The 11328-nt window shown below is 34.9% G+C and overlaps 1 long non-coding RNA gene across 1 annotated transcript; it reads right to left on the bottom strand.

Moving 5' to 3' along the window:
• Positions 1–2497: 2497 nt before the first annotated feature.
• Positions 2498–4606, bottom strand: LOC130046986 (uncharacterized). The gene is made up of 3 exons (XR_008796077.1): positions 4409–4606; positions 4168–4272; positions 2498–2913 (listed from the first exon to the last, which is right to left on the bottom strand). It is a non-coding gene; the product is annotated as an uncharacterized LOC130046986 (long non-coding RNA).
• Positions 4607–11328: the final 6722 nt, after the last annotated feature.

Here is an 11328-nt window from a genome sequence, read left to right as displayed (position 1 = left end):
TTATACAGGTATTTGACACATGTAGTAACGGGTTCATTATACAGGTATTTGACACATGCAGTAACGGGTTCAATATACAGGTATTTGACACGTATAGTAACGGTTCCTTATACAGATATTTGACACATGTAGTAACGGGTTCAATATACAGGTATTTGACACTTGTAGTAACGGGTTCATTATACAGGTATTTGACACGTATAGTAACGGTTCCTTATACAGGTATTTGACACATGTAGTAAGGGGTTCATTATACAGGTTTTGACACATGTAGTAAGGGGTTCATTATACAGGTATTTGACACATGCAGTAACGGGTTCATTATACAGGTATTTGACACATGTAGTAACGGGTTCATTATACAGGTATTTGACACATGTAGTAACGGGTTCCTTATACAGGTATTTGACACATGCAGTAACGGGTTCCTTATATAGGTATTTGACACGTATAGTAACGGTTCCTTATACAGGTATTTGACACATGTAGTAACGGGTTCATTATATAGGTATTTGACACATGTAGTAACGGGTTCCTTATACAGGTATTTGACACATGCAGTAACGGGTTCCTTATATAGGTATTTGACACGTATAGTAACGGTTCCTTATACAGGTATTTGACACATGTAGTAACGGGTTCATTATACAGGTTTTGACACGTGTAGTAACATATTTATACATGTAACAGCGGGACCTTCAGATTTGATACATGTAATAACAGCATCATCCGGTTTTATAAATTCAATAACAGAACGGGATCTTCAGATATTATACATGTAGAAACGAGACCATGAGGTTTTTATATATAGTAACGGGACCATCATATCTTTCGTACATAAAGCGGGACTATCACGTTTTTACATATAGTGTGACTACCACATTTTTACATGCAGTAACGGGGCCATCAGATTTTAAACATATAGTAACGGGGCCATCAGATTTTTACATGTAGTAACGGGGCCATCAGATTTTTACAAGTAGTAACGGGGCCATCAGATTTTATACATGTAGTAACGGGGCCATCAGATTATTACATGTAGTAACGGGGCCATCAGATTTTTACAACTAGTAACGGGGCCATTAGATTTTATACATGTACTAAAGGGGCCATCAGATATTATACATGTAGTAACGGGGCCATCAGATATTATACATGTAGTAACGGGACCATCAGATATTATACATGTAGTAACGGGACCATCAGATTTTTACATGTAGTAACGGGGCCATCAGATTTTATACATGTAGTAACGGGGCCATCAGATTTTATACATTTAGTAATATAATAATGATAAAATTTATATAGCGTCTTATATAAAACAAATTACTCCAAGGCGCTTTAAATTTATAAGAGCAGGAAGAGGAATAAAACACAATGAAATGAAGTTAAATGGCATAAGATCTTATATCTGCAAAATCATCAAAATAAAACACTATAATTATGATCAATAGCTAACGGGTTTTTTAATGTCGAGCACTATGCAAAGTATTAGAAATCAACAAAATAAAACATTAAGGAAATTTAGAAACTTTGTGCGAATTTTGGGCACAGTGAGTCTCGGTGATGTTTCAGATCTTAGTGGTCGAGATGAGGAATACACTTCAATGAGTTTTTGTAGACATTCGGAAACACATCCTGTCAGCGCGCAGAAGGTAAACACAATGATTTCGTATTGTGGACGATACTGCACTGGAAGCCAATGCAGTTGCGCTAAGACTGGGGAAATATGATCCTGTGTCGTTGTCCTCGACACAAGCCTGGCTACGGTGTTCTGTATCTTCTGTAAACGGTCAGTGTGGTCTTGTTGATTCCAAATAGAAAAGAGTTCGCATAATCAGGTTTTGATGTAAAGAGTGCATTGACAAGAGTCTTGTACGCTTCAGTAGTTATGAAATAGCGAATTCGACCAATATTGCTAACATGAAAGTGGCATGCTTTCACAATAGATGATACATGATTCTCAAACAGAACCATAAGATTTTTGCATGTAGTATTGGGGCCATCAGATTTTTATATGTAGTAACGGGGTCATCAGATTATTACATGTAGTAACGGGGCCATCAGATTTTCACATGTAGTAACGGGGCCATCAGATTTTTACAAGTAGTAGCGGGTTCATCAGATTTTTACATGTAGTAACGGGGACATCCGATTTTAGACGTGTAGTAACGGGGCCATCAGATTTTTACCTGTAGTAACGGGGCAATCAGATTATTACATGCAGTAACGGGACAATCAGATTTTTTACCTGTAGTAACGGGGCCATCAGATTATTACATGCAGTAACGGGGCCATCAGATTTTTACCTGTAGTAACGGGGCAATCAGATTTTTACCTGTAGTAACGGGACCACCATATACACTTTGAGACCATTAGCGATATCGTCATCGAAACTGTTGATTGTGTTCAAGAAATGTTAATTTCAGTAAGTAACTTTTTAACAAAGTATAATGAATTTAACTTACTATTTTCAATAGATAATAAATGAATATTGTTGCCAGTCGTGTTTTTTTTTTTAATCTGTATGTTTACTTTAGCGTTGATGGACATGTCTTCATCAAGTATTTTTCTATAGTCAAACAAAAATAATAAGTTTCATTATATTTGAATATTATCAGAGACTGAATAATAAGTTATAAACGCACATGTATGAGCACAGGGGTGACTTCTACGCAGTTGTTAAGCTATTGTACTATTACTAGATTTAACGATGATGTTAGTATGAACAGCGCACGAACTAGTCCAAATCTGGTCAGACAAGCAACATCAACGGTAAACAGGAAAACAGGCTGGAAATTGTTATCTGAATTTACGTGAGACCAAGCCAAGCCGCAGTGATGAACTGTTGACCGACCCCGGTCATTTCGCCATTGACGTCATCAAATCCAACTACCATCAACAGTAACATCACTGTAACAAAGTAACAGAAAATTAAAAGGAAAAAAAATATAATTTATGTATAGTTGTTTAATTTTATAGAAGCAGAAACTTCTTTTGAAATATATGATTTTAACTACAAGTATACATATTATGCTAACGTTCATTATTAATCAAAATATCCAACTTTGACCTGCTTCAAGTTATGAAATTTATGAAAAACTTTTCAGTGCGTTTATAATCACAGATTTTGCGACTTGAAATATAATAATTACTTGAAAAGTCAGTGGACAAAATTCAAATCTATCCTTTTATTGTGTATAATAAATTGTTATGTCCAATCACCATGCATTATCTGCACCACATTGGATGGATATTCTCAATTTGGTACATGTAGCGTTGTTTCAATTTTTACCCTATCTCTTTTGCCAGTAACTTTCTAGTCGCATGTATTTTCTATTGATACATGCATATTTTTGTGTGCTGCTCTGTAGAATTATGGCAGATATAATACATGCATATTTAGGGTTGTGTGTACTTTTTGTGTAGCTGACACTTATAACATATCTACTTATTAGGCAGCATTTTAGGGTGTGTGCTTTTTTAAATTCATGTATTAACATTTGTGATAAGTACCCTTTTCAACAAACTTTGGACTACTGTTACAATCTTTGGGGAAACAGCAGAGAAGACTCGTGGAAAACACAGATTATCATACTAGTATATTTTATTATATTCTTTATTGCTTAAGACATATGTCTTATCACATCAATTTCATAAATACATGTACATAAAAATGACATTGTATGGCAGTGTACTAATTCAAGCAAGCAACGGAGAGTGACTTAAACAGGGTTTTCTCGCAACTTAAGTGCAAGACATAAATATTTCCCTAAATTACAAAGTTCGTGTACATTATGAACACTTAATAATTGTACAAATTTGAAAACAGATGGTTTATGAGGACGATTGTACGAGTACCATCTACAGGTGGCCCATTATCACCTTACAACAATGTGTTTTTAAACCAGAAGGTTGTCCTAAAAAAATTCTATATATTGCAATCTACACGTGTACTATAATTAATGATTAGATTTCATTTATGCAACAGCCCACATATGTACATGTAACTTTATAGTCGATAGCTGTTTAAAATCTTTATCCTTGACCTTTGAGAAGCAGTGAATGTATTGATTTATGATTAGGTCACAAACATCGATAAAATGCTCCGCGGTCAAATGATATAAGGTCATATAGTTATATCATAAAAGTATGCGCATATATTACGTCTTGAAGATGCTCCAATGCGTGACACTTCCTCTCTCAGCCTCAACGACCCCCAATATGACTGCAATCTCTTCCGACAAGCTTGGCCACAAGTGGCCAGTTAATCTGTGTAGCAATTAAAACACTTATGAACCCTTGAACCCAATTCTATAACTGTGTATGTGTATAGATGAGTTTGAATCCCATTACTAAATTAGTTGATTGTACACTGTGTGTGGTACTTATACATTTGCAATCTTACCTTCAAATCTTTAAAAGCCCAGAAAGCTCCAGAAAGTTTTAGATATATTCCTCTGCACGTTATACACAACATACATTTTGCATTCATATTTCCTTCATGAAAAATGCATATCAATTACACCCATTAAAACATAGTTATAAACTAAAATAAGTAAACCAGATACAAACCTCGTTGTCTTAATTCTAGTAATCATTTGATAAAACATTAAGATTCAGGTTTATAATGCATGTACACGTAATGACGACTCTCTGCTTGTCACGAATATGCGTCTCGGTTGTTGAGACAGTACTGTTACACGGGATAAAAGTCTTTACAGATAAAGAACATTTTCATATTATCCCGGATCGTTTCCATCAGCGTATATTGCCACCAATTCTAATTTACAATGAGTTGTGTATTCTAAAAGTATTTACAAATACTTCATTTTCGATGGTTCTCCAAAAGATGGATGATTATTAATTAAGCGCATTGTCCAGTTATAAGTTTCGACGTTACAGTATAAATTCTAAATTGACTGGTCAATTACAAAATTTAAATTCACAAGGTTTCTCTAAATTTTTTATTTTGCACATGTAATTTTGAATTTATTTTAGTAATAGTAAATCTTGAATTTATTGAGTGATGTAAATTTTACTCAATATACATGTACATGTAAGATTTTAATTCACTGGGTAACTATAGCTTTTCATTTATCTAATATTCAATATTTGTAAATTTTGAATTTAGCTGAGTACTGGTAAATGTAAATTTGAATTTAGCCATGTACGGGTAATCGTAAATTTTGATTTTAGCTGTGTGACATTGCGTGATGTATTTTGAATTTACAATGTACAGTTACTGGGTTATGTAAGTTTTGATTTTATATGGCATTTGTAAATTTTCAATTTATCTGTTTAACTTAAATTTCTTATTCATGTAGGTTTTATTTGTTAATTGTAAAGTTTGTATTTAGATTTAGCCACACTAATTTCATAGAGAACTTAAAAAAAAAAACATCGTTAAGATTATCACAATTATTTATACGTTGAAAGTGTACTAAAACCAAATATAACTGTATGTTTAATTCCTTCAAAACGTATACGCATTTTAACAATAGATGCTGGTTTAGCTCTCTGAAAAAATATTAGTACAGATCAGATCCGTCCCAATGTTTTTTTCCAAAGAGCTACAGCTCCGCAGCTAATCAAAACTTAAGACTACAGTCTGAGATTTTACTTAAACTCAAATTTAAGAAAACTCAAACTTAAGTGATTCGAGGCAATCTGACAATCAAACCCTTGAAGACGTCAATCAAGTCAGATCACTCAAACAACTAAATATTCGGTGTGCATTGAATCGGATTCCTTGATGATAATAACACATATAATAATAATAATAGCCAGTATTGATTATAACGGGGCCGTTACAAATGTTCTCCAAATGTTCCTTCCATTTGGTCGTAGAAGGCGACTAAATGGGGCGGTCCTTCGGATGATCTTCACGCAAAAACCGAGGTCCCGTGTCACAACAGGTGTGGCACGATAAAGACCCCTCCCTGTTCAAAGGCCGTAGGCGCCGAGCATAGGCCAAAATGTTGCAGCCCTTCACTGGCAGTGGTGACGCCTCCATTTGAGTGAAATATTCTCGAGAGGGACGTTAAACAATATTCAATCAATCAATCAATCCAAAGTGGTTCTATTTGTTTGAGTGAGTACAATTGAATCATTCAATCGACACGTATGATATATTACAAACGGTTTGATATTCACTTTATTTCCTTCATTTGTAAGATACTTACACAAACTTGAGCATTATCCAATCAAACGGGCATGCGCATGCTTGTCGGTAATTTTGAGCGCCCGAGCTCAATGGTTCGTATTGAAATGGAAACCGATCAATCCTGAGTCTAAAATTATACCTACAACATGAATTTAAAAAAACCTTTCATTGAAAACTACATCTGTTATAAATCGATACTAAATTTTAGATGGTGAAAATTATTATGCACGTTCATTCACGCATGCGCGAATTTAATTACTTAAGGAGATTTTGTTCATATATATATATATATATATATATATATATATATATATATATATATGTGTGTGTGTGTGTGTGTGTGTGTGTGTGTATAATAGAATTACAGCAAAATTTCATTTAATTTCCTTCTTTTATCAAAGTTATGGTACCATAGAAATGAAAGAAAAATGCATGTGCATACAGCTTGGTGCACGTGAGGATGATTCAGCACTTTTCTTCGTGTCATTCAACGAGCATACGTATACTTTACCTAAAATATGAATTTCGTAATGCTTCGATTATTCCTAAGAAAGTTATGGTGATTTTAAAATCGTCTAATTCTCCTTAACCATGAAAAATGAGGCCATGCTTGCGCAGGAAGAAACAATAGGTTCCCAAACTTCGTCTGGAGAGAATGTAACAAGAAAATTCATTAACACAAGTGTCAATTTTGCTGCTATACTTCTTGGTAAACCATCAAAACTATTTTAGGGACATGAAAAGTTTCCATTACTGTGTAAAGAAAACCTTTTAGAAGCTTCCATGACTTTATATTAAAACTTTTGTTTTCCCAGCAGTAATGCAGTCTTTTCCTAAAGTTCATTCAGACAGATTAAGTGCCCAGTGCATATTTTAGATAATACTAGTATCCCCTGAAAAAATGAAATGAGAAATAGTAAGAACTCGTTCGTTGAATTTGTTAATCCTATGCATTTTAAACTTGCACATTTCATACGACAAATTATTTACTTTGCTTTTTAGAATGAAACATGAATATACTACCCCCCCCCCCAAAAAAAAACAACATTAGAATGAAATAAAATGAAACAAAGTGAAAGCAAAGAAAAAAAATACAAACAAATGAATATTGAAAATAATGGAGAAAAACATGTGATAAAGAGAGAAAATTTACGTTATTTATCGAAATCGTGATTAAATATATGTAAAAATCGCAATTCTATGTATAAAGATGAGGCTTTGAGTACTAGTATATACACATAAAATGAAGTTTTTTTTAATTTTTGATGTAGGTCTGCAGATAATCACGGCCGTCTTTCTATAACGTAACATATTAGCACCCGCCTATCTATAGAGAGAAAAAAACTAAAACCATGAAATTTAACTTTTATAGAAGAAATATTTGGAGAGAGAAAAATAACTGAAAAAAAAGTAACAAAATTTATGATGATGATAAACAATTTCGCTTCTTTGAACTCTGTTGGTAAATTTTATGAATAAAACATCACTTACAGTCACCTAAGAGATAGTCACTGCTTTCAATGTTCAGATGCGTATAATTAATCCGTATTAATTCTGTGACTTATGGAATCTCAAGTGAGGTAAAGTACTTGGTAAACAAACATGACGTACATCATCGACCAAGCGATTGTTTTAATCGTATTAAATGTGTATGTGGTGACGCAAATTTATGATCATACATTCACACAATCTTACTGCCATATGGTGTACAAAGCACGCATCTCTGCATCTTACTGGCCTAATAAATGTAGCACGATAAATCAGAGTGATACTTAGTATCCTATTGATGCGACAACTTGACGCCCTGCAAACGGAGGGGAAACGTTGTCAGAGACTCTGGTGTGTAAGAATGTACTATTTGCCGTGCTCCAGCCATGATATCATAGGTTACGGTTTATGGTGAAACATAAAGCGCGCTTTGAGAACTTGCATTTCAAAATTCATACGCATCCATGAGGAAATGGATATAGTTTCAATTGGTAAAGATATCGAATGTAAATGTAGAAGACAACTAACATTTCTTGCTAGTATCTATATATTCAACATGTACTGAACATTTATCATTGTGAGAGAATTCAGAGTTCTGGTTCATAAGTGGTTTGCTTTTAATTCACTCATTCGAATTGTTTATTTCATTACTAATGGAAAAGTAAAGAATGTAATTCATTATTCCGGGAATTAACTTCCACACATCTGATTAACCTGCCAGACGTCTGTTAAGGGATTACGTCATATCTTGTTGCACCATGGCACCACTTGAGAAAATGTACGGCTTAAGTATAACACATTCTTACTAGTGAATTTCCAATCTTGCTGAATGCATGATAATTATCATCAAAATGTTGATACTTTTTCTTTTTGAGAAGTATAACAATATGCTAACAAAGGGTTTATGTTTTATCAGTTTGGTGGAGCATAGCACCCCCAGGAACCATAGCTTTTTTTCCACCGAAAGTGCGTAACATTCTAAAGAATTGTTTTCCAGGTGAGAGAGCTGGCCCCAAGACCATAAACTGAGAATAGACTTAAATCCAAATTTTGATTACTTACATCTTAAGGTTCATCTAGCACAGATGTTTAAAAAGAAGTGCAGGTTGATCAAAAATTCAAATGCAAACATATACTGAAAATCTTATTTGTTTATGAAAATTATTTCAAAAGTAAACGACATGAAGGTTGGTTGTATATTGTTTAACGTCACGCTCGAGAATTTTTCACTCATATGGAAACGTCACCATTAACGGCGAAGTGCTGCAAAATTTAGGTCTATGCTCGGTGCTTACGGCCTTTGAGCAGGGAGGGATTTTTATCGTGCCACACCTGCTGTGACACGGAGCCTCGTTTTTTGCAGTCTCATCCGAAAGACCGCCCCATTTAGTCGCCTCTTACGACAAGCAAGGGGTACTGTAATCTCGACTGAGATTCGGTTTGTCTGAATATTTGGACTGACGCCTTTACCGAATCACAGCAGTGTCACCTTAGTGCACTTCAATTGCTAGAACCGACCAAAGCTGAAAGTAAATTTCCAGACATGAATTATGAAGGACTGCTCCAAGATTCGGTGAAGGCGTCAGTCCAAATACTCATCCAAGCCGAATCCCAGCCGAGATTAGGGGTACTGAGGACCTATTCTAACCCCACGGACCCGATATGAAGGAGTTGTGAGTATATACATGTCTATTACATTGTATCGATATCATATACTACAGGTAATACATCTAGATAAACACTGATCAGTTCATTGAATTATTGTTATTGTAGGAAACGGTTCAATCAACATTAAGCTATTAGATTCTGATGAAGGCCACCTCATGCCAAGTGTGCTATTCAAATTCAGTATGTGCCATCACCAATTCAAATAGGTGATATCATATTCAAAATAGCAATTGCTCCAACGAATATATGATGTATCAAGGAATGTTTTCCATTAACCGCCATCATCTACATCTACGATTCTCGGAGAAATCAAAAGACTCAACGATCGCATTCCATTTCGTAAGTTTAATTACACATCACACCATCAATACTGAAGCAACGCGGAGATCTAAATGTTCTTTGAATACACTTTTCAAAATTATATCCTTTGCTTCAGTTGCCGCCATATTCATTTTTTAAGCTACATTGTCTTTATTGAGAGAACATTCATTATGTGCCGGCACGAGCATTCATTCGGTTCATTCTGTAAAATAAGATTTGAGAAGTCGCGTGCATTTCTGCTGATGTCTGTCCCTCGCACAACTACTACATGTGTAATCAACTAGCCTGGGACAACTCTTAAAAAAGGTGAAGATAACGAACAGTGATCAATCTCATAACTTCTAAAATCAATACAAAATAGATAGTTGGGCAAACACGGACCCCTGGACACACCAGAGGTGGGATCAGGTGCCTAGGAGGAGTAAACATCCCCTGTCGACCGGTCACATCCGCCGTGAGACCTATATCCTGATCAAGTAAACGGAGTTATCCGTAGTCAAAATCAGTATGCCAACCTAACAATCGGTATGAAACACGTCAGACATCATTTCACCCAATGATAAGTTGTATTGACGAACTAGATCGTTATAACGACCATAAAATTTGTGAAATGCTTACTTCAGTCGAGACTGTTGAAACACTTGTATCATCAACTTGTTTGTCAGTACATGTAGCTTGTCTCGATTTATAAACTGACTATACGCAGAACAAGCTCCTGTGTATCGAATCAGTTGAGAGATATAAACACCATCTGCAGGTGATAATGGAATATTGCTACATAAATGTGGGAAGTTGACGATGGAGAAGCTGAAATCATCCCGTTTGTCATACAGTTGAGTTGTCAGTTTGCCATTAATGTCTACTTTCAATAAAATATCTAAGTATGAAGCAGAAGTGGACGACTCTGTGGTGTCTTTTATTTCGAGCTGACAGGGATATATCGAATCGACATGTAAATGAGTTATTATTGTTAATAGACAAAGCGTCGTCGATACATCTAATTGTCGAATTGAAGGACACAGCAAGAGATTTTTTCTTCTCACGTAGAAGTTTTTTTTTTAATAAATTCTGCTTCATATGAATATAGAAACAGGTCAGCTAACAAAGGAGCACAATTCGTGCCCATGGGAATTCCAACAGACTGTTGGAAGACCTAATCACCAAATACCACGAAGATATTGTAAATGAGAAACTCTAGCATATTTTTTATTTTAACTTCAGAGTACTTGTGCGTGGAATCAGAGTGGTGTTTAACAAAGTAAGTTTTTGGATGACTGATCACTAGATATCCATTTTTGTTGACGAAGCAACTGTCTATGAAGTCAAAAAGTCTAGTCTTTAATTTATCGTGAGGAATGGTCGTGTATAATGTTGAAAAGTCATAGGTTTACTAAAAGTTCTGTAGAATTTTTTAGAATCCACATTTGATTAACACCACTTCGGGCTTATGTAGTCGCACAGTAAGTTTGAAGTTTCTCCTTCACATCTGTTAATATTTTTGTGAAGAGCAAAGATAAGATAAGGGCTTGGTAAAGCACTTACTGGATCCAGCAATGTATCTTTGTAAGGGTTTTCATGTAGTTTAGGAATCCAGTATAGGTACGGTAACTCATATTCATTCGACCCATTGACTGGGATAATAAATGTGTCTAAAACTGAAGCATGGTTTTGAAGAATTTCATCTT

This window comes from Ostrea edulis, chromosome 6, assembly GCF_947568905.1.
Source record: "Ostrea edulis chromosome 6, xbOstEdul1.1, whole genome shotgun sequence".
Classification (NCBI taxonomy): Eukaryota; Metazoa; Mollusca; class Bivalvia; order Ostreida; family Ostreidae; genus Ostrea; species Ostrea edulis.
Note: the sequence above shows the minus strand (reverse complement) of the source record. Positions and strands in the feature narration are given on the sequence as shown.